We start from the raw sequence: 25324 nt of genomic DNA on the forward strand, positions 1-25324 counted from the left end.
CTGGATCAAGAGCCTGCCAACGCATTTTTTTTTTTAGAATCTCAGATTTGCTTTTGATTGTTTTATTTGTTTATTATTTATTACCCTCATTACATTATTATAATATCAAAACAAAAAACAAGTACATAAAAACACCAAAAAAATGAGAGCAAGAGGATAACCCTATAAGCTCTATGAGCTTGTTTACTTAGGAGTCCTTGAACCTATAGAAAGAGAAGCAAATATAAACATAAAACAATTTTTTTTTAAATTAATGCTTTTATTATTGTTTTATTTGCTTGCATTATACTGTCAGTCCATTTTGATATGGAGTGTTGGTGATCAGTATCCTGTCATCCATATTAAGGGTCCTGGGTTCAAATCCTGTAATATAGTCTCCATAACAGTGTCGATATTCTCAATCAAATGTAATGATGTATATTAAATACTTTTTTTAAATGAGAATGTTGATTCTTACAATGATCTTGCAGCTGACACTATGTGCCCAATGCTAAAGCCCTGTCCAGACTATCAAATTTTATTTGACACAAACATGTGACATGCCTAAATATGGTCATGATGACATCACATCATGATGGTATAGGCACATCATGACTATATATGGGCATACAACAGTTTTTTGTCAAAGAATATAAGAAAAATTTTAATGCAGTCAGATTCAACAAATGATTTTCCATATCTAATATAGTACCGTAGCACAACCAGGATTTTTAGGAAATCTTATAATTTCAAAGATTATAATTGCAAACAAAAAATGAAATATAGATAATATATTAATAAATTTAAAGAAATCATTAATCTAATCTAACTTCTGATGTTAAATTAATCAATTACTGTATGTATATTAAATTAATTAATGTATATGCTTTTGATTTATTTTAAACTAAATATACTTTTTAATTTCACATTTTAATCACATTTATTACTTAATCAAATTCTTTAATGTTTATACTTTTGTTATGTATTTTGTATTTTTATATTTTACCACTTATGGCCTTGCACGGCCTTGATGAAAAACACCCTTGGGTGATCAAGTTTTTCCGTGTTTGAATAAAGTAATTATTATTATTATTATATTGTTTTATGTTGATTTTCCTATAGGTTTACTGTGTATGTGATATATTGTACATGTAATCATGTTGTTTTCATTTTACTGTTGCAATCTAGGTGAAAACAACAACAAGTATGATGTAAGTTGAACTTACTAGAATTAACTTAAAATAACATGGCCTCCAAAGCGACATACTGTATACTCAGCCCATAGATCATCACTGACATCCTGTAATTGGCATTTCAATCACTCTTGGATGAGAAGGAAATAAAGATTTAATAATAACAATAACTACTGTTTTCACGTTCATATCTACATTGTCTCTTTACGTTTCTATATATTACTCCACTACATAATTCAATGTCAACAATGTATACTTCCACGCCTTTGATCATTTATTTTGAAATTGGCGCATATCAATTGTTTGTTTATTATTATTATAATGTTTGGAAATTTTGCCATACTAACCCTATCAGTGGCAGGTTCAAGGGTGTCTTTCTCCCACTAAGTTTTTAAAAATTATAAAAAAAAAAGTTCCAATAAAAAGAAAATAATATTCAAGTATTTAAGTCTTAGAGTGCCATTTCTGGCCATCTAGAGGTGCCATGAATATTCTTGCCTTGACCCCAATCATGGTTGGGCTGAGGTGGTATAGACCCCTCTGTCTGTGAAAGTCCCTCTCTGGCACCCTCAATTTCATTTTCCTGGATCCACCATTGCCCATGTGCAATGGTGGAATGGTTCCAGTTTTGACAGTCAGATTGGTGCAATGTTACTTTTGGTTACATTTTGTTACATTTGGTAAGATTTTTGTACGTGTGAATCGGGTATTAGAGTGGCATTTCTGGCCATCTAGAGGTGCCATGAATATTCTTGCCTTGACCCCAATCATGGTTGGGCTGAGGTGGTATAGACCCCTCTGTCTGTGAAAGTCCCTCTCTGGCACCCTCAATTTCATTTTCCTGGATCCACCATTGCCCATGTGCAATGGTGGAATGGTTCCAGTTTTGACAGTCAGATTGGTGCAAGTAAAGTAGAAAGTAGAACCCTTACTTGATCATCCTTTTCCATATTAGTTAGTGCCTGTCACACTATATAAGTTTTAGGTCTGACAAATATCTGTAATTTGACAAGATCATAATATGGCGGCATCATTCCCTTATATTGAGGGCCCCAATGGAATGCAGTGTTCACACTGATTGGGCTCACCCTTGTTAAAGATAAAGAAATAAATATGTCACAAGCCTTGATAATATGAACAGAGTCTTAGGGTAGTAATCAATCACAAAATAATTTATTCAATTCTACAAATCATATTACAAATAAGTATGAGAGAAAATTTAAATTGTAGAAACTGGGAGATTAAGACCAAAATCTTTCTTTTCTTTGTATGAAAGACAGTACTGTAGTATTATTTAATCTTACCAAAGTGTCTTCACTTTGGTAAAATACACTTTGGTAAGATTAAATATAATAGTACTTTAGTATGATTTAAACTTACCAAAGTGTATTTCACTTTGGTAAACGATCAATTCAACAGCTTAGGCTATGTTCACACACACGGCGTAAGGCTGGTTTAAGCATGGCGTAGCGTACGCCTTTGTGTGTGAACTAGGCAGTGGCGTTGTTAAAGCCACTCATTACGCCACGTCCAACCACGATTGCAATATATTAGCTACTTTGGTCTCTTTCCTGTGCTCTCTATAAATGAAATGGTAAAGGGGTTCTTTTTCTATTGCACTTTACTTAGTTATAATGTATATGCTTTGTCGATTGTGTTTTGTAAGATATTTTAACCTATTTAGACTGTCTATTAAAACCTGCAACACCAACAATGCTAGCTGAAAAATCAAAGTAAAATTATTCATTTAAAATACAATAATCATATAAGTTCACTTCGAACAATTCACAGGTTTAAAAGTTTTGCTGAATATGCACTGTTAATTTTACTACAGTTAAGAACCCGTACATTATCTAAAACTTATTACTACTAGTTTAATGCCAGCGTTAATATAGCAAACACCGTTTGTGTGAACACTTTGGAATTTTAATCCGTGAATTAGCTTACGCCTGGCGTAAGCTACGCCAGTCTTACGCCGTGTGAGTGAACATAGCCTTAGTCTTTAAGCTTTTGATTATCCATGTTAATGCATTTGGTATCATATGATTTAGATAAACTTAATATTTAATCCCTACTTTACGTTAGCGGATTCCACAGAGAAAAGAAAGCATGTGGATACCTATACTAAGTAATACAAAATAAAATTTTGATTTACAGTGTTAAGACATGGCAATGCTCTACTACTGTATAAGTAAACTACAATAAACATTAAATATAGTGACAAAATATTCCTGGATCTTGTTGTGTTGCACTGTTGTAGTGGATGGAATTTCCGGACTAATTGACAGATCCTGTCTCTAGATATACAATAGGCATCATATACATTACTTGGCAATGTCCACTACAAAACTACACTAAACATTAAATATTTAGCATAAAAAGATTTTAAAAAATAAACTTAAAAAAAGTCTAAAGCTATTTATGGATTGTGGTGTTTATGCTGTGGGCGTGGGAAACAAATTCCTGGATCATTCATTCATTCATTTTTTTCATTCATTCATTTTTTATTCCGACAAACAAATGTAAAATACAGTTTGCACAATACAGTATAACCAACAGAAATAACAAACAAATTATAAAATAGTCCAAGATGTCGAGGATTGATAATAGTATTGGACACTTTAGCTGGAAAGCCCATCAACCCAGTATTAGGAAATTATAGATAATATAAGTAAAAAAAACATCACTTATTTATTCACTTATTGATCTTGTAGCGTTGCACTGTAGTGGACGGAATTTCTGGACGAATTGATAAATCCTCTGTCTTCCTAAATCATAGTCATATACCTGAAAATGCTCACTACAATTAAACTTCACTTAAACATTAAATACCTAGCATGAAAAGATCATTAGAAAATTGTTTTTTTCTGTCAGATTTATAACAGTGTTTGGTGATAACACATCTGTTTCTGCTGAAAATTTCATCAACATTGAACATGAATCAAGGAGGTATACACTTACTTGATGTAATGTCAAGTGCCTACCTGTTTGAACAGTCTGTTTATTTTTCATAATGGGCTGTTTATTACCGTGTTCGGACGTAAACTCAAATACATGTGTAATCTAATCCTTGGGGCTAATTCTGACGGCCATTCGGACGAGTAGAATAAGTAGCAGTAAAACCAGTAACTTCTCGTATGTCTTTCCTTCAACCAAGGTCAGACACAAATTTTTTAGCAATATTTTTGTTGTTACTGTTTAAAACTATACATAATCTAGCATTTGGAGCTTCAAGTGATCTCTTCACCGTGCTAACAAAACTTTATTACATTCGGCACATGTCCGCCGCTAGACGACGCCATGTTGTTGTTGACTGTAAAACAACTCGTAAAATTGTAACAAAACTAATTTAAAAGTAGGTATAAAATTATTTTTCTGTTATTGAAATACAAATTACATCTAATTATAATTTTTAAGTTTGTTTTTAAAGCAGTAATACTCGCTTAACAAATAACAAAACTATGAATTAGAAATACAACATTTGAATGAATACAGGGACGTATGTAAAATTGTCGGTCGTTCGCTGGCCTACCGTAAAGAACTTTTTGTTTGTAAGTTTAAACGTCATTTTCTCGTGTTTTGCTAAAGTTCTTACTGTCAAACTTTTTTATTGCTTTTAAATATTATTTAAGTTATTTTCATAAGGAGTTAAAAGTATTATGAGAAAATGGGAACGGGATTGAACGATAGGAATTTTACTCTGGCCTGGTGTTGTATACACATCTAAAGGTCAACTTTTGACATGGGCCCTTGTTACACGTGATAAATTACGCCTGGAGGCAGCGTGTAATTGAAATATCCACTAAAAAAGATGGGTTTTTTGGACAGATGTTTTTCGAATTGTTTATGGCTAGAGGCAAAATTTAATTGCCACACCTTTACTCGTCCGAACTGTCCCTGTGATTATTGTACCCATCATTATTTACTGTACATTATGCCTTTTCATGATTTATTAAATTCATGGTTTTGGTTTCGCTGCTTAGTCTTTGTTCAGCTATAAAAACTTTTAAACTTTTGAAGTTTAAACACAATAAAAATCAATATTTGATTTGCCTACTGTGTAAATTGAAGTATACCATAGCTTTAGCTTTCAGTTCAAACAAACATTTAATGAGAAAATTTTATTTATTAGGATTTCAAAAATTATTTCAATTTTAGAGTCTACTCTATATGTAAAAAATACATTGTACAAATGATTCACCCTAGCAAATTGTGTTTTTTTCTTGTCTGGGTGGTGGTGGAGGTTGGAGGTCGGTGGGGGGGTGGGGGTAGAGGAAGCTCTCTCCAATGGGGTCCTGGCGCAACCAATCTAAAAATGTTTTTTACAATTTTTTCTTTCTCGTTGTAACATTGGCACTTGTCAAGTATTTTTCCCATAAAATCAGTAAAATAAAACACCGGTAGTATTTGTGAGCATTTGGTGGTTGATTTATCCTTAATAGAATAAATGTTTAACCTATCATTGCTTCTTAATTGAATGATAACACCACTTAAACCACGATGAAGTAGCTTTCAGGTCAATGCACATGTCATTCAATTTGTGATTCAGTAAAAAAAATACCCATAGAAGCTTGTAACAGTAGTCTGGATGATAAATGGCTCAGGCCAAAGTACAGTAAATGTATTATACAAACAGCAGTCTAACAAGCTTTATTAATGCTCTGTTTTCTTTACCGCATGTTCATGCGTAAATATTGACTTGGGCTTATAACAAGTTTATTATTTATAATTAGGTTTGATCTTTGTAATCAAATGATTTACAGTCATTGGATGTGAATTTAATTAATGAAGTATTTGATTACTATCATAATGGGATATCACAGTAATTAAGAATCCAATGATTTGTTACAAATATGAAGTCATACTTAAGAAAGTATGTGAAATTTTATTAGGCCTATACTACCCTATAAAGAATGAACCTGTATTTGTTCATCAAGCATCTTGTGAGAAATATCTGTGATTTTTTCCATATAATTGCATGGTTGTCATATCATGTCCATCATATGCTATCATAACAATATGGTAATCAATTTGAGTTATTATATGATAATTCAAAACTATCATCATTACATAATATTACTAATAGTATTGTAATATAGGAGGCCTATAATACAAATGGAGAGTTTTAATTGTCAGAATGGTTTAATTAAACACAGATTGTGATGCAATAAAATACGATATATGTATGCATGCCTAACTATCATGTGGTTTTTGATTTATAACTACATGTTATGGCTATGAGTTCTTGGAATCTGTGGTTTGATTGTTTGTTTTTCTCTTATCCAGGGTAACCAAGGAATAATTCTAGTTTCTATTATGTTTTATTCAGTATGTAAATAAAACTTAGCAATACAAAACATAACAATGAAAACAAATACCATTACCAGACTAATCAATTTATAGATTTTTAAAAGGTGGTTGTCCTAAAACAACCATATTGATTTAAAAAGAAAAGACACCAGTTATGAATGGGAGGAATATGGTCTTATTAAACATAAATGTTTTTATGTTTAGGTCTGAATATTTAATCTTCATTGGTGTAATTATGAAGACAAAAGCTGTCAACCCAAAACCTAAAATCAACTCTTATGTTGCACTCTCACTAATCTCTCCAAGGAGAGATTGTTTGAAAATAAAATAAAATAAAATAAAAGGTTCAGGAACACAGATATCATCCATCTTTTTAGTACATACTGCTTTTTCTTTTATAGATCTTGGACATGAATTTTAATGTAAGAATCGTTAACATAAACTGTTGGCGTCTAAAAGTAGTTATTTTGCGAAAATCCCTGTAAACCTTCTGTAAACCCCTGCAAACCTCCACATTTAAGTCATCTAAACCACTTAATACCCAGGATATATAGTTTATTGTTTGTATATATTTATTTAACATGCACTTCAAAATAGTGGAACTCAATAAAAATTGGTGTGTTCACAAAAGCAAATTAAAAAAGAATACAAATACAATATGAAGAAATAAAGATCTCTATTATGTACAGTATGAATATACACTATATATATATGTATACTATATATTTAAAGTGTGACTTAACTAGGAACAACATAAGATATGAAATCAAAAAAACTCTAATTACAAAATCAATAGTGCCAGACAGGTCTAGACTTGTCATGTCTTAATAATTATGCGTAACATCAAAGTCCCTCCAGACAGACATTCTAGTAATTATTACAGTAACCAAGTACTATAAGTTTAAAATAGGTAGATAGAACACAATACTGAATACAAATTTTATTTTGTGTAGTACCGGTATTTATCCATCCATTCATTTATTTGACTTATATAATGTATTATTTATTTAATAGGATTTATATAGCGCACATATCCAGAAAACTGATTTAGGCTCTTTTTCCCTGGTCGCAAGAGTTGAAGTGGTCAGGTTGCGAGTGAAGCGAGCAATGAGGCTGTGGTCAATTTGTTGTTGCAATTTTAGCCTTTTTTCCAAATTGAAATTCAATCAATTAACTTGTGGTCTGTCAAAAAGTGGTCAGGTTTAAACCTGACCAACCGTACCGGTGGCTACGGCCCTGCATTACAGAATTCAATTGGTCATTTGAAAATGTCTGATTGAATTTGTTTATTAATACCGTGTCATTATCATCATCCAGACATTTGTTCGTTTGTTTGAGTATTTATCAACATAGGCTGAAAACGCTTAACATCTTAAGAATAGAAGATATTTTTAAATATTACTGGCTTATTCTTGGTTTCAAAGTTCATTCATAATTTGTGTCCCCTACATTAACAAGTGAGCATTGTGGGGAAGGCTTATTCACTGGAAAGCCAAAAGCAATTATATTTCTTAACTCTGCTTTTGTGTCCTTTCCCAGACTCTGGCAAGAACAGCCTCTTCTACTTCAAAATTCTGTTAATGTTTCCTCTTTTAAGGATAATGATAGTTAAGTCATATATCTTTTATGTTTCTGATTAATTCTGATAGTTTTTTGTTTAAATTAGTGTGTTTCATATATGAAGGATAGAGGGCATGTCTTGTTCGGGCTTCTTTTATTTGTTCATTTGTTCTATCATTCATCCAATGTTTTATTTGTTTAAATTAGATACAGTAGCTGTCAATGTAATAAGTCATTCATACCTTTGTGTACCTTCCATGCAATTGTTATGTTGTTGGCAGCTAGCCAACTCACATGATGCTTTTGGGAGATGCCGATGTTTGAGCCTTGTGCTGTACGTTCAAATTTGTATCACTTGAACAACAGAATTGATGTGGCAACGTGAAATACTTCAGATTTGAGGTGATAATTTTGTAACACAGACCAGGAAACATAGCTGGTAAGTTTTTGATTTTATACAGTGTCAAACCATTTCAGCAGTAGTTATAAAATAGGCCTAGGCTAAAGGCAGATCCATTGCACTATAGTCTTGGTTCGGTGCCATGGTGTAATTCATTGACTGGAAAGTGGTGGTGGTAATCTAATAATATTTACGTTGGCTGGAATGCGCAGAGGATCAGTTGTACAATTTTATTGTAAGAGCATTGAGCCAGTATAATAATCCAGTCAAGTCCAGTAGGCTTAGTAAAAGATATTTAACTTGAGATAGAAGGCCTTATAATCCACGTAGACTTTACGTGCTTGAATCGGCTTATTATTGAATACTTCACATGGTAAGTGATACTTGTAAGTGCTCCGGACCACTAGAGAAAAAAGTTGAAAAGCTCTTGTAAACTACTTTTATTTGTTAGATCTCTAAATACATAACAGGCCGTAGTTTCTTGTGGCATCCCCACCTAGACCCAGTCCACTCATCATTGGGCACAGCAATAGTGTTACTCACACCCTGTGGTCTTTCCCAATATATTTGCATCCCAATTTATGATCAGATTTCTTGTTTTTAATTTGTGTTGTCAGAAATGATTAATATAATTGGCTATTGTAAACATTTGGAGAGTTAGCACAGCTTTCATGGTTTGGCCCTTTCAAACTTGAGTTCAGTGTATTGAGTCCCCCACTGTGTATTTGCTTATATTCATTGTCCAACCACCTGGGAGCATAAGTGAGTGCCTGGTAGGATCCAAGCACAATGCAAGTGCTCCCTGAAGAGATGAGTTCGTATTTGATTAATTGACATATAGGCAGTTTATTACAAGATGTGCTAAGTATTACATTATTAAAATATTTATATTAATATTTATATAATTATTTAAAATGTGTAAAAACCACAAATCAAAGTAAATCTTGCCATGTCCCTCTTATGCTCTTTCCAGACAATGAAAATTTCTTTGACAAAAAACTGATGAATGCCCATATATAGTCATGATATTCCTGTATATGGTCATGATGTGATGTCATCATGGCCATATTTAGGTACATGTATGTCATCATGTTTTTGTCAAATATAATTTGTTAGTCTGGACAGTCACTTGTTGAGCTCACACAATAAGCCTTGGGAAAAAAACATGTGACGTGCCTAAATATGGTGAATGATGACATCATCATTATGATGTACTTTTAGTATATTTACTAATGAATTTACAAAAATACTAAAGTCAAATGATCTTGGCACCAGAATCAATGATGTATGGTTGGTAGCCTATTTTGGGCTGACGATGTTGTGCTTTTAGCTAACACTGAAAATGAGATGGAAAAAATGCTAGACATTGCAGGTAAATTTGCACAAGAATTGGAAGTTAAATTTTAACTTTGACAAATCAATTATTTTGGTTATGGGAAATAATAATGTTTATAAAGAAAAGGAATGGAAATTAGGGGAGGGTTATATCACAGAAGCAGAATCTTACAAATATCTGGGTGTAATTATATCACGGAAATTAAATGACCATATGCAATTTGATAATGTCATCCAGAAAGGTCAAAGATTAATTGCATATATAAAATCAATTATTAGTGACTTTGACAATTTTAACAGAATTTACTATGGAGATATTCTGTGGCGGCCAGTTGCCTTTCCTTCCATAAATTACGGCTGGTCGGTATGGTGTACTTTAAGTAATCTTGATACACCAAATTTCGAACGCTTACAACTTCAAATGGCGCGTTATATACTTGAACACACCTTGTGCCACATTGTATGGGGAACTCGGATGGTCTCCCATCAATGAGCTACATAAAATTGCCTGTGTGAAATACTTCAGCAGGATAATTGAAATGAGCACACATCGTTGGCCCAAATTTCTACTTCTTGCTATGTTGCAACTCAATTATGATTTTAAAGATTAAAGATATAAATTTCTATATTGTATAAATGATATTTTTATAAGAAGCGAGTCTGAAGATATTTTCAATGCACTACTTAATAATGACGAATATTGTTATTCTCAAACGCTTATTTTAAGAAAATTGGATGACATTTGGATTAATCAATGGAGAGATGATGTTCAAAACAAATCATCCCTCTCAGTGTATGCATTCTTAACACCCCATCCTGTATTACAACATCCTGTATTACAACATCCTGTATTTATTTCTTTTTTAACCTGGGTTAACAACTCATTTGGAAAACCAACTGCTATCCTTATGTGCCCAGGATATGATACACAAAACAATAATCCTAATGTACTTACATTAACAATAACATTGTAATTCATAAGAACAAGCATTAATGACAGTAATAATAATAATGATAATAATAATAAATAAATAACAATAAAAATAACAACAAAAAAATAATAATCATTATTATTACATTTATAGGATTAAGATAAGCCAGCAATTAGAATGCTGAGTAAATTGTTGTAACCGCCATCTAATACAATAATACATAAGAACATTAATAATAATAATAATAAAAATAGTAATAATAATTATAATAGTAATAATAATAATAATAATAATAATAATAATGATAACATTAAATAGGATTAAATATGCCAACAATTAAGATGCTAAGTAAATTGTTTTTAGAGAGAGAAAGGGAAATTTTCTAGCTGTTTTGGATTTTTTTTTTTTTTGTCTTAGTTGTTCTTGTAATTTGATGTATCTTGTAATCTTTTGTCTTTAAGTTTTGTGTTTCAGACGCACCTTTTTTTTCAAAGTGTGCCACTAATGTAAAAGTGCAATTCCAAAAAAATATATATATAATATGACCGTATATAGATAGCCTAGGCGTATAATGATTATGGGTATACAAGAGTATTTTTTTCAAAGACAGTAAGACCTTAAGTTCGAGAATAAAGAGAGATTCATATTGTATTGTTACAAATCTGGAATAAAACCAGAAAAATTGTTTTTCTTTGTAAAGTATGAATGTCACAAATTTGATAGTGCAACTTTTCATCTATTATTTGTTCTAAAAAACATGTGAGACATTTGTGCTCTATTGACTTTGAAAATTGGAGTAAGAATTATTTCGTGATTTTAGTGTTTTGCAATGCACTGGGTATTCAATGTATTAACAAATCAGGTTGGGTTGGGGGAGTGGTGGTGGAGCTAGTGTTCATTTATTGTTGAATAACAATGACATTATTTCTGTTATAATATGTAATGGTGATTAATTCAAACTGTATTCCATAATCTGAAAGTAATCTGGTAAATTGAATGTTAAATGGATAGGTCTCTATGCGTTTTCAACAAATGTCTAAAAGAAGTAGAATAAAAGAAACAAATAAGATGGAGAAGAGACAAATGAAAAAGAAACAACAAATAACAATCAATAAAAAGAAAACCAATTAGGGGATGAAATCATAATAGCTGGAGTGAATCTTGTCAAACACTTTATTCAGAAGAATGGAAATCAGAACCAGAATAAATTTTATTGTCGCCAAATCATTATAAAGTCATGAAACATACATTTAGCCAGTCAGTTCATTAATATTTATAGCACCAGCACCATTAATGGCACATCAACTTGTAAGGGATAACAGTAAAATATGTAGAGTGCCATTGTGACCTTGCTATGGTAACCGGTGCATTCAGAACTAGCGAAGGATACTGCCTGGTAAAATATTTTTACCTGTTTAAGAAATCAATTTTAATGTCATATTTATGGACTGCATATTCATAGACATAATATTTAGAGTATGGTTTATAAATTATTGTTGCTTGTTAAAGTGGTGTTTGTATTAATTAGATGACATTTAACTTCATTGAATACCGATTTGCACCAATACTTTTGTGGCTTTAATACTAATATTACACACTGCTAAAACTAAAGGCTCTTTAACTAATATTTATTGGAAATGTTATTATCTTCTTGATTCTACCATATAAATATGGACACTTCAGACACAAATTTTTTGTACACAAAGGATCATGCCAATTAAAGGTTTGTACTTGGGGAGAACAGTCTTTAGACATGCCTAGAGATATGAAGATGAGTTGGTCCAGGTTGAGCCGACTTTAAAGTCGGACCAAACTTAGGTTGCCTTTGAGCTGGCTTAAAATTTATTGATTGTACACACACTTAAAAAGAGGTGGCCCTGAGGCAGTCCTGAGCGGACGATGACACTAACAAAACAAAATAAAAAGTAGCTTGGCTATTATATCAACCTGGATAATGCAAAATATAGTAGTCTAGACTATCAGGATATCATGCTCGCTTCAATAGACAGTATTAGCACACAAATCATAATTATTATACAGGTAGCATACTTTCATAAAGACATAGTTGTGGGTTATGTATTGAATTTTTTTTAACCCATATTAGTGTAGATTGCCTTGGATTAATACTCTCCTGTAATACTTTCCTGTAACGATTTATTATATCTGTATATATTATATTTTATATTATTATTATATGTGTCCAAGATATAACAAGAAATGGAGCCATTTCGACCCTAAGTATGGTGTACAGACAGCAGTGTAAAAACATATATAAGCATATATATACATTCAACACTTACTGTATATAACGCTAATTTTTGGTCCGTCTGGACCCTCTTCAGGCGTAGTCGATCGTCATCTGAAATAATCAGTTCGTCTCCGTTTCCGCATAACATGTTACATAACACTATAAGGAATAGTGGTTATTCATGAGTATGGAAAATAACTCATGACATCGTACCACTGTTCCTTTATATTATAGGCTATGATACAATTCAATAAGATGTATAGACGAATTCTATACATTTTATTGAGTCTAAACATATATAATTTTGCCTTAATGTTTTGCTAATGCTGTAAAGGATACTGGCCGCAAACATTGAGATTTTTCAACAAATGTTAGGCCTAGGCTCCTGCACATCTATGGCATGGTTAGGTATGCATGATGAGCTTCGACCTGCGAACTACACGCTAAGGTTTATGAAAGATCACTTAAACTTTGAAGCATACAATCCAAAGAGAATGCTAGGATAGGTAAATAAACACTATTTTGAACAATCGTATTGCCTTTCCTAAACATTTACCTCTCACGTTAACAGTGGGTGGTTGTTTTCGCTACCTTAACATTATCTTTTTCTATGCTATCGTACTGTAATGTTTTTCATGTATACCCAAGTTTGGTCATGTGACTGCCTGTAAACAGTCATCGCTAAATCCCTCTACTGAGGAAATGATTATCTTTAATAAAGGGTTTTATCTATCACACCTATTAGCCACCCAGAGTGCTACCTAGAGCTGCCCAGGCCCCAATGGTGTGATCTGGATGCTGGAAAAGGCACCATCAGAGCATGGAGGTATAAAAGTAGAGCATCGAAATCAAATAAAAAATTCTGTAATTTACAGCCTACTGTAAAGTAAGTAAGAGGATATTTTGATTTCATATTCAATCAAGAACCAGTTCAAACCAGATTAGTACTTTAAAATACGCCAGTTGTGTTGAAATGAAAATAGTGTGCCACTTCAGGTGTATGCTGCATTATAAATTTTGTGGAAAACACAATAAAAAACCCTAACACGCAAATTGTGGTCAGTAAATAAAAAGTCATTCAGGAAAAAATGGAAAAAAAAATTTTTTTTTTCTACTTATCCTTCTAATTATTTATTTTAAAATTTAATATTGGGGTTCTATAATAAGCCTTAAGCGGTTACAAAAAAAAAAACAAGACACCAGATTTATGGGAATGTTTTACCAAATATGTTTTTATTGAACAAATAGGTTTCTACATTTAGACCTAAATATTTATTGTTCATTAATTGGTAAGCTAATAATAAGGAAGGAATTCATTTTGTAACATCTGGAATAATAGATATTCTTCTCAAACACTATATTGATCCATCATTTTTTGTCATTGTAGGCACACACATTCAGTTTTATTTTGTGACCATAATACACCTATCATATGCCACCTGACTTAAGTGAGGAAGCGATAAACCAAGATTCAGTATGTCACTATTATTATGCTATGCAAATAATGTGTAAAAAAATAACAAAGAAGAAAGATATTTACGAGTTAAGAAATCAAAGTATGGATATTTTATATTGATATAGACATTTTAATAGTATATATTGTTCTCCCTTTGTAATTGTTGTTAGACTAAAAAAGTAATGAATTAATTTACTAATGAATGAATGATTGAATTAATTAATCATTAGTGAACATGAATACTATGAATAAAGAATGGTTTCTACCAGGATATATACGATCTAATGATAGTATTGGTATGTTTAATTTATAGTTGCTCTTTCCTAAAATTCAAGAATCCAATAATCTTTTACGTGTCCATAAATTCCCTGGAAGTCCTGGAAATTTGTGATTGTCCTTGAATGTCCTGGAAATTTAATCATCAACCCATTTATCCTGCACTGCAAGTTGTCTAGTAACAAGAAATTAAATGAGAAACGTTTCCACATTACTAGGTGTCCACGATACTCTTGGGAGAAGAATGTTATCGAAGAAAGAAAGAATGTCAAATGCTGAAAATGGCCGACTGACAAACGTTCAGACAAACTTGTACGATTCAGTGAATGGAGTTGTTTGCCTATATTTCAGTAAAGCAGTGCTTTCTTAATCTTTGTGCATTAATTATGTTTGCATGTAATTTTAATTCATACATTGATAATCTTGTCGATATCTGCTATGGTGTGTTTATATTTGCTTTCTGTTGTGACAGTAATTTTTAATATTTAATAATTTGGTGAATTCGCTCTCATTCACACTTCTGTGCGAATGGGCATGTTTTGGCCCTATCTAGTGCTAGGCAGTTAATTAACAATTATTGTAACCATGGGAACATGTACTTGTACAGTTATTATAATGGATGGATTTTGTGTTTAAAGGGCATTTACAGTTAAAAGTCCTTGATTTTAGAGCGAGTTATTTTGTCAATTATGTTTGCAAAATCATTGAAAAAATAATGCCAGTCGGCAGCCTATCAGTGCCAGTAGGATGGTCAGAACCCTGCCATTCGTTAACATTTGCTATATAGAAAATTATAAAAGTATGTGTAGGTCCATCACACCAAAATTGGTCTGGGCCAAAAAATGGCCGGCGGACAGATTTTGGACGCCAAAATCGGATGCCAGGCTACTAAAATCGGTCCTCCGGGTTGATTTTAGCTGCTAAAACATGTCCTGCGTGGAATAAATTGGTCCATGTCAGCCTGGCCACTTCAATTGTAACTCGTCTGCTGCTTATAGAGTATGATTGTTTCTCCCGTGTAGTGGAGGAAAATAATTTATGCTTCTCCCAAACTTGCATAGTCTTTGACAAAATGACAGAATGATTCGTACTAAGCTTTTGAGGACGTGTTTTTTCAAACCCACCTGATACTGGATTTCCTATGCATGCATTATTTGGGCGGCCTAGGTTTGGGCCTAAAATTAAACACAAGATTGATTTATTACTTTTATATATTCCGGATTATTGTGTGGGGTATTAGATCATACAATAGATGTTCTAATACATGAAATAAGGGGGCAGAATTCTTGAATTTAATGCATGTACTTCGTTGCAGCGAAGCACACAAAACAAGGTAAAAAAATAAACTAAGGCAGACAAATGCAATTTAAGACCACATCATTTAAATTTTCATACTTTTACGCCAGTCGGTTTACTGGGCGTGAAGCTTTACTGAATTTCACATGATTTCACACATAACGAATGAAAACATATTATATAATGAGAGATAGGATATTTATCTATGATTTGATTGAAAAAAATATATGGACAATGTTATAAAAATACAAGTTACGACTACAAATAGACGCCGGACCGATTTTGGCTTTGTTGAGTACCTTTGGAAGGTAATTTTAAAGCCAAAATTGATCTGGTTGACCGACTTTGGCCCCGAACAAAATTTTTCCTGACAGGCCTACATCATTATAAATGTCCAAATACAGAGTTAAAATTAAAACCTATGGCCTAATAATAATAGACCTAAAATCAATAATATGGCCCAATACATAATAAATAATAATACAGTACTGTATAGAATGTTGGTATAATGATGTGTAGAGAATAGAGCATAACCATTAATTAAATTAACAATACAGTTCATCATTAGTTTATACAAGTTCAAAAATGTATAAACACTTAATATATAAAATAAAATAAATAATGTCTCCGCGACGTACACCCAATGAAGAAGGCTATATTGTTTACTGTATATCCATATTATTTCAACTTTGCCGCAGCTGAGACAGTTATCACTTAAGCGATAAGATAAGACCATTGTTTTACGCACGCATGCAGGTGATCAGCCCGCCTTACTTTACCAGTACTTCCCCCATACTCGTGTGAATTCCTTTGCTTATCAACAAATTTTTACATGTGTGAGAAAAACAAAATTTCCCATGAGCGTGAAAAAAGGAAACAGATCCATCGCCTCTTAATTAGAATTAGATAAAGCATCTTAACTTCACTCAACATGCATTTTAAATTAGTACAGCATACATGTTTTTATAATCAATCATAAAATTGCCGATATTTTAATGTTAAGTGATATAATGTGTCCTTGAAATTTGAAAAATTTGACATGGAATGGCCTGGAAATGTGCTTGTTTAACATATTCCAACTCGCAACTCGCATATTCCAACTTGCAACTCGCATATTCCAACTCGAAACTTGTATAAAAGAAACCCTCGTCAATCCTAGTGTAATAAAAAAAAAAATGCACAAAGCTCTAAGAATCTGAGTTGTTGGTACTAATTATGTTGATAATATTCAAACAGGGTCCCAAATCTCCCAGAAGTTGATGGCTTTCCACAAGACAGCAAAAATCTTCCGGAAACTATTAACACACCTCATGCGAATGAATTATATTTACATGTTTTTACTACTGTATTATCAATTAGTAAAGGGTATTACCCCGTGTGTCACCTTTAAAGGATATTCAAATTGCCTTATAATCGATGAAGACTTCAAGCAAGGATGCGCTTGAATCAAAATATTAGCCTACTTCACATAGTAAGTGTATTTGACAAGTGCAGTAATTGTATTTTGATATCTACGTGTACAAGCCAAAATGTGATTTATAAACTAATTTTTTACTAATTTCTTGTCCGTGGAGTTTAAAGATAACAGTTGTGATTTTTGATGTGCTTATTCTAAAGTTAATTATTCAATGTTATGATACGGTTCACCTCATAGAGTATGCTGATCTTTCTATTGGCATGCTTATCTTGTGAGATAACATGTTCCACTCTAATGGTTGATTGATAGGCCTAACTCTGTAGATAAAGTGATATATATCACATACTTATTATGTTATGACATACAAATATCAATATTTGAATTGTACTTGAATTATATTTGAGTAGGTTTCAATTGACAATTAGTAGAGCAAAAAAGCAATCTTAGTAGATTTACAGGAACATTTGGCTGATTATTAAAGAATTGTAATAAAATACTTTTAAATCAGTGAAACCCAATTGATTTGATTTAGGGGTTTTTTTTTAAATTATAAATATTTGGTACTTTTATATGAGAAATATTTATTTTTGAGTATTTTTGCATTTCACTTAGATGGTACAGTAGAACCCCTCATTTACGTACAGGACGGCCCAGAGGCGTTCGTAAAAATCATTCCTACGTAAAATTTGGGTTGTGTGAAATTCCTATGTATTTACATTACCGATATGCTAGGTTGGGCTAGGCTAGGCCTGGACTGGAATTTTGTTATATTTGAGCCAAAACTCCAACTTGCCCTCAAAAGAAATTCAAAATAACGATCATAAATGTACACTACTATACATACTTGTTAATGTGTATACAAACTTTATTAGAAGAATGAAAAAATGCAAGGATTAATCCCTAATGACTCACATGGCCATAACATTTAAGGCCTATTAAACAGACAACGAGGAATATAGATTGTAGCCAACAAGGATTCAAACATTACTGCTGGAAGAACGAGTTTGAAAGTACACATTAGAAAGATAAAATTTGCAACATAATTAACGTCCACATACTACTAGTGGGCCCGTAACCAAATGATTTGGCTTGTAACGTAACAACAAATTATTTTGATAGGCATAAACCATGTGTGGTAAAATCCCTAAAAATTTCAATTTATCACATATTATTACTTTGATGACTAGACGATGATCAAAAAATTGCCTGGGAAAACTAGATTTTGTTTGGATTATGTAAAAGATGCACCAATTATATTAAATCATTTATATGCCTTATCTTTTATGTAATGATTGGGGAATTATTTAGTAGAGTGCTAAATATTGTAAATGAATGCGTTTTGTATTAACATATTTCCTGGGGCATAAAATCCATATTGCATGACCCATTTCATGTCTAGTGTTTCCTTGGGCTTAAAAAATAAAACAAATTCTTAGGCTAAGTAAAAACGTATTGAGGCTGAGGTCAAATGTCAAATGATATTTTTATTTAAAAAATACTAGAAAATCCAACAAATCAAGCTAGTCACATACAGTATGGTTTAAAAAATGTATAGTCTACTCCATTAATGCAGTGGTGGGCCTACTGTATGTACAGTATTACCCTCTATAATACAGTGCAGTATTATACTGTTGTAGAATAATTATTTTCTGTCTTTAAAAAGTATGAAAAATAAGAACAAAATTGTAAGATTTTGACCCTGAAATAGCCAAAAAAACAATGAGTCTGGTCAAAATTGTACTGGTTCTTATAAAAGAATAAAGTCTACTTAGTTTCTTTACCAGTTTGAAAGCTGTCATCTTTTGTGTTTTAAAATGGGATTCTTTTTGTTATTTATAACATATTTTACCAGGAATACATTTCAGTAGCATAATACAATAAATAGTAGTACAGAGTTTTATGCACTGTTTTCAAATGGTCCTGGAAATATAATGTAGACTATTTACAAAAAACAATGTAAAAGACATTGCTAAGAACGTGGATTTGAATTAAAAAAATGTCATTTATATTGAGATTTGAAATTGTTAATAATACTGGAGGAATTTTGTAATTGGTGTGAGTTTGAAAATCAAATTTTTTTTTTAAAGGGGATTTTTTTTTTTAAAGGGAATGCCTTTTTGGAAAAGGAGATTCCCTGAATTCTATTTTGAAAATGGGATTCCCTAAATTTTGTGTTTAAGGGGGAGGAACTATGGTTCAAATGTAACCACCATTGTTACCTTGTCCATTGTAAATCATGTATACCAGTGGGTTTAAAACGTTTTTACCTGTTTAAGAAATCAATATTTGTTTGTCACATGGAGCTGTATAATTCTTAGACATAATATTTTCTGCATAATTTATGCTTGTGTGTTAAGTGGTAGTTGTATCAATTAGATGACATTGAACTAAACAAGGGTAGATCCAGAATTTTTCAATAGAGGGGGAGGAGGAGTCACAACACTTTCAGAATAAATAAGTGAGTAGCACTTATTTCAATACATAACATTGACATGCATTGAAATTTTAAAATTTAGTGGCAAAATTGGTTGGGGGGCCCTTTAATATAATAATACACATTGCTAAAACTAATGCTCTTCAATTAATATATCTTGTAAGTGTTGTAGAACTCGTTTATTCTGAAATGGTTTGTTAGCTTACAGTAATGAAATCCGTAGGCTGCAGCGTCAATCGGTAAGGTTGGGAGGTGCCTTGTTGATTTACCATAACAAGGACCCTTGGACTGAAAAATCCAAGCCATAGCTACAAATTTCAGTGCCCTACAAAATTTAATTATTGCACAAGGATGAAACATTAATAATAAAAAATATGATAAGTGCACATATCCACTTTAGAAAGTGCTCAAGGCTGAAGCGTAATGCTGGAGCAATGGCACTTAAGGACACAAGCCCCTAGAGAGTTGGCCTAGATTTGTTCTTCATACGGAGACAATTTAGTAACATATATTTTTTTATATTGTGTGTTTTTTCAAAGATAATTAATTGGATAAGATATTGGCGTTTCAAGCCAATAGCAACAAAATATAAGTGCGGTAGCCTAACACCAATCTAGATAACGTACAAGCCTACTCGGCTGTGTCAGGGCTCACACAGGCTCAACAAACATTATAGGCCTACATTATTAGCCTTTACAGAATAGGAACATGAGGTTATAATGGTACAGTATCAAGAATAGCTCATCAATGATGATATTGAAACACAGAAATGTGCATTGATGTATTTCTTTAGGGTGGAGGGCAGGCCCGTAGCCAGGTTCTTCCAAGGGTGGGTTTTCTGGGCGTGAGGTCCACAGTCGAAGCCCCGGTGGGTTATAGATGAGGGAAATGTATGCTCTCAGGGATGTTCGGTATTCTGAACACCATTGTAGTTTTTAAATTTTAATTTTAAAGTTTAATTCATTTTCCTTTGTTGTTTTTTACTACTTTTAGAATTTTTAGTTTTTAAGTTTTGTTTACTTCGTTTGATATATATTTACTTTTAATTGAATAAGGGTCACTCAGGGGGTTGACATGGCTATTGAGGCATCATTTAATATAATACTTTGATGAGGGTGGGTGTTGGATGTGGGGGGAGGGGGAGGTGCTTGTCAAATGCTTGAGTGACAGTTACTCAATTTATACTTTTTCTTTAGTGTACTCTATTTTGTTTGAAGTACTATTTTTGGACGCACCTTTATGATGTGAAATGTGCCACTGTTTCAAAAGTGTAGTTTCTGAATAAATTATTATTAATGATATATAACTGGTGCATTATGACCTTGAAGTTATGGTGAGCCATCTGTATAAATCCTCAAATTTCTGAACAAATTGAAATAAATGGAATTAGAAGGAAACATCATCTTTTGTCCAGACAGAATAATGAAATTAATCTCAAAAAACACAAAATCTTTAAAGATGGTGTGATGCTCATATTCCCTGTCTCTTATACACATCTAGATGTGTATAAGAGACAGGGTCAAAATTGTACTGGTTCTTATAAAAGAAAGAGTAGACTTTTTTTGTAAGAACACATTCTATAAGAACACCGATAAGATAAGAAAATGTTGAGACTGAGTTATCGTGTCAATATTTTTTTTTTATACTTAAACAGAAAACTAGAAAAACCAACAAATCAAGCTAGTTGCATACAGTAAAGTATTATTGTTTAAAAATGTTATACTATAAAATTCCTTTGGTCTTATCTGTTATGTGCAGTAGGTGTGATTATGTAATACCGGTACTTTCTATAATATGGTACAGTAATATACTGCGGTACACTTTTTTATCTTTGAAAATGTGTAGAATTAGAACAAAATAAGAACATTTTGAGCCTGAAATTTACAATAAAAATAAGAACACTGAGCCCGGGGCAAAATATCAATGGTTCTTATGAAAAGAAAAGTGAAATCGAGGGCTGTATTACTTCTATAGCGGACTCTTGTGCAACGCGGTTTCACAATTTACACAATTTCTTTGATGAAAGTAAAAATATACTAAATAAATATGAATAGGGCCTATATGGTTTAGCTAATGCTAATGGCTTCCTTGAATTGCTCAGCAGTAGGCAAATTCAATAAAAAATGAAGAGGAAGTTGCAACCCTATCTGAATGAAAATGTTCTTTGAAAATAACAGCTGTAGGCCTATTTGTAAACTGTCAGTTGTTGCAGTGAAAGCCGAGGGAAGCGTTTGTGCTATTGCCGTGTTTTTTTGTACTTTCTTTATTTAATTCTGTAGAACATTGTAAGGCCTACCAGTAAACACGTTTGTTTGTTGAGCGATCTTCCGCACGGAATAATAGTAAACACATTCATTCATTCTTTTAAACCATTTAAGCCCAAGGACACTGTGACAATCATGACAGCCTCCGAGATTTCTATTGTTGTGTATAACGAAAATTGTATTAGCGCCCTCTAGCATTCCCATGTTGCAAGAGCTGTCACTTATTCTAGCATTACACAACCAGAGTGTACGTTTTTCGATTTCAGGTAATCATTTTTGAAAACAACTTTGGCTGGCCTGGACCATGTTCACGTAACCATTAAAGCAACTGTACCAATAAAACCGAAGTGTGTTCCCTCATGAGAAGTACAAATTTCAATTTATTTAATACTCGGTTTTTGCACTGATTTATTAAATATTTTTGGGACGTATTTCAATTTATTTACTTGTTCTTTCTATCGTTTTAATTTAAATTTTGTGAGTATTTGCTCAGTCAGCTTACCAGATAGTAAAAAAAAAACTCCATACATTCTTATAATTTATTATATATAAGTTTAACAAATAGTACAAAAATAAAAATAAAAAATAAAATAAAAAAAACTCCATACATTCTTATCATTTATTATATAAAATGATATATAATAAATATAATTTAATTAAATAAGTTAACTTATTCGTTATTTGTACTATTTTGTTAATTGAAATACGCCGCAAACCAAACGTAAAAAATAATCAAGTTATTACATTTTTAATACGATTTTGCATGACTATAAACAATAAATTTAAATGTGTTAGGCCTATGTTATTATACAGTATTTACTATGGTTTTATAATTTATATATTTTTATTTTTGTACTATTTGTTAAACTTATATATAATAAATAAATTAATTAAATAATTTAACAAAATAGTACAAATAACGAATAAGTTAATTGAAATACGCCGCAAACCAAACGTAAATAAACACATTTTTAATACGATTTTGCAATTATACAAATTCATTTATTTTTATAAAAATGTAGTACATAAAATTACATTTTTAATACGATTTTGCAATTATACAACTTCATATATTTTTATAAAAATGTAGTACATAAAAATATCAAAATTCTAATTTTCAATTACACAATTATACATCACGAACGGCAATACGAGCAAATTAACGACTGACAAGACTGTGGGATGAATATGTAGCTGGTATCCGGGGGGTTCATTCACTGATGACATCGGCAAGCCGACTACATTCACTGAGAAACGCACTACATTCACTGAGAGACGCGCTTGGCGTTCCATAGAAATTACCGGCGGCTCAACTTGTCGGCGGCTCAACCGGTCATATCCCCCTTTCAGGCCCCCTTTTGGACATCTCTGGATCCGCCCCTGTTTCCAGCAATGACTCACACAGGCCAAACAACAGCTGATTTGCATAAGATAATGCCAATGATCTCTGTTAACACTGCTGCGATGTGGAGGTAACAATATAGATCATCGCGGTTACTAATCTGTTAAGCAGAGTTGCTAACTCAGTTTACATGGCCACTTAACACCTATATAAATGGATAAATGCGATCATCACGGTGATCTCCTGCCATGTAAACAAGGCTTTAGTAATTGTACATGTTAATTAATGTTTGTCATAGTAATCAGATACCTGCGAGCTCACCCTTTAATCATTTATTGTCTATTATTGATCTAGTAGGTTGCTCATAGTATAAGAATTGAAATCGATAGTGTATGCAAAATACTAACGTTCTAATCAAATGCGTAGAGCATGCAACCAGTTCTAATTGATACTCCACACAGTGGAGAGAAATCAATTCGTAAAAGAGAGTGCTTACTACTGAGACATTTAATTTGGTGTCAACACAATACAATATACAACTCTTATTGGATAACACTTTAGGGTAATTCCATCTTAAATCAACCAAAAAAAGTCATCAATCTCAGATTTTGTTAAAAATTTTAGAGAAATCAATTTATAAAAGAGAGTGCTTACTGCTGAGCCATTTAATTTGGTGTCAATACAATACAATAGACAGGTTTCACACGCGAATGCCTAAATTTATTCATGCATTTAGTTATCCGTAACAGTTCGTAGTTATTCTGTGTTTTTTGCAATCAAAGTGCAATTCAAGTGTAGCTTAGGCCTAGGGCCTTAGCTTAGGCCTACTATAGGCCCATAGCCAGGTTCTTCTAAGGAGGGGTATTCTGGGGGTGAGGTCCACAGTCGAAGCCCCGGTGGGGTTGGCGAAAACCCCAAAGCAAGAGGATTTTTGTGCTTTATGGGTCTAAATAATGCTATAAAAGCAGATATGTTTGAAAACGTCTGTGTCTGGGTGGGTCTGCAGTGCATTAGTTGGGTTGGAGGACTTATATGGGAATTTTGAAGAGGGGGGTTAGCCAAAAAAGAGGGGGGTTTGCTAGAAAAGGGGGTTCTCCCGAACAATAAAACCTTCCCTGGATATGGGCCCGTACTATACTCTGTTGTCTTCTCTCATCATGCTTCTCAAAGTTTTATTAGTATGTATATGTAAAGTTTAGGAAATTCGAATTGAAAATTGTAGCCAAAAAATACTTCTTTGTTGCCCAGAAATGGATTTTGAGATAGGCCATATTGTTTACGATCCAAAGTGCCTGGCTACAAGTAGGCCTAGACCTACACAAAATCCCGATACCTCCAAGGTCAAAGCACCAACGTTCTGATACCCGAAAATGAGACGCATCCTATCGTAATTTGCTGTCTCCAAATGTCACAAAAATGGCACGTACGTGTTCAAAGAGACATTTTTTTTTTACACTTATGTAAAATGTGAAAAAATAAACGAAGATCCTATTAGAAATCCAAAATTTCTCCAACGCGTTTTTCACTTAGGTATAATGAGCGAGATATGCGTGTCGTCCATACGTTTAGCGGATAGCAACCAGCGTATGACGCCGAGATGATGACTTATCTGTCACGCTAACCGTATGCGTTCGCGTGCGAAACCTTCCTAAAATACAACACTTATTGGATAACACTTATGTAATAGCAGTACACATTAGAGAACACCTAACACTAACAGTGCATCCAAAGATAAACAAAATATATTTAATCAAAAAGCAACAAAAATGTAAAATGTAAGTTTTAACTAATCTAAATTATTGTAATTAAACCACCCATATTGATATTTCCTAAATCAACATACGAAAAGTAAATAAAAGATTCTATGAATGTTTTAAATTTT

The 25324-nt window shown here is 32.5% G+C and overlaps 1 long non-coding RNA gene across 1 annotated transcript in view; it reads right to left on the bottom strand.

Moving 5' to 3' along the window:
• The window catches only part of LOC117106755, a 66451-nt gene that overhangs the window by 13069 nt on the left and 28058 nt on the right, over positions 1 to 25324 (bottom strand). Inside the window, exon 4 of the long non-coding RNA XR_004445135.1 lies at positions 1206 to 1302. This is a non-coding gene — a long non-coding RNA (uncharacterized LOC117106755). The remainder of the gene's footprint in view (positions 1 to 1205; positions 1303 to 25324) is intronic.

Source organism: Anneissia japonica, unplaced genomic scaffold (genome assembly GCF_011630105.1).
Source record: "Anneissia japonica isolate Jap-2015-1 unplaced genomic scaffold, ASM1163010v1 scaffold287739_len226637_cov155, whole genome shotgun sequence".
NCBI classification, from domain to species: domain Eukaryota; kingdom Metazoa; phylum Echinodermata; class Crinoidea; order Comatulida; family Comatulidae; genus Anneissia; species Anneissia japonica.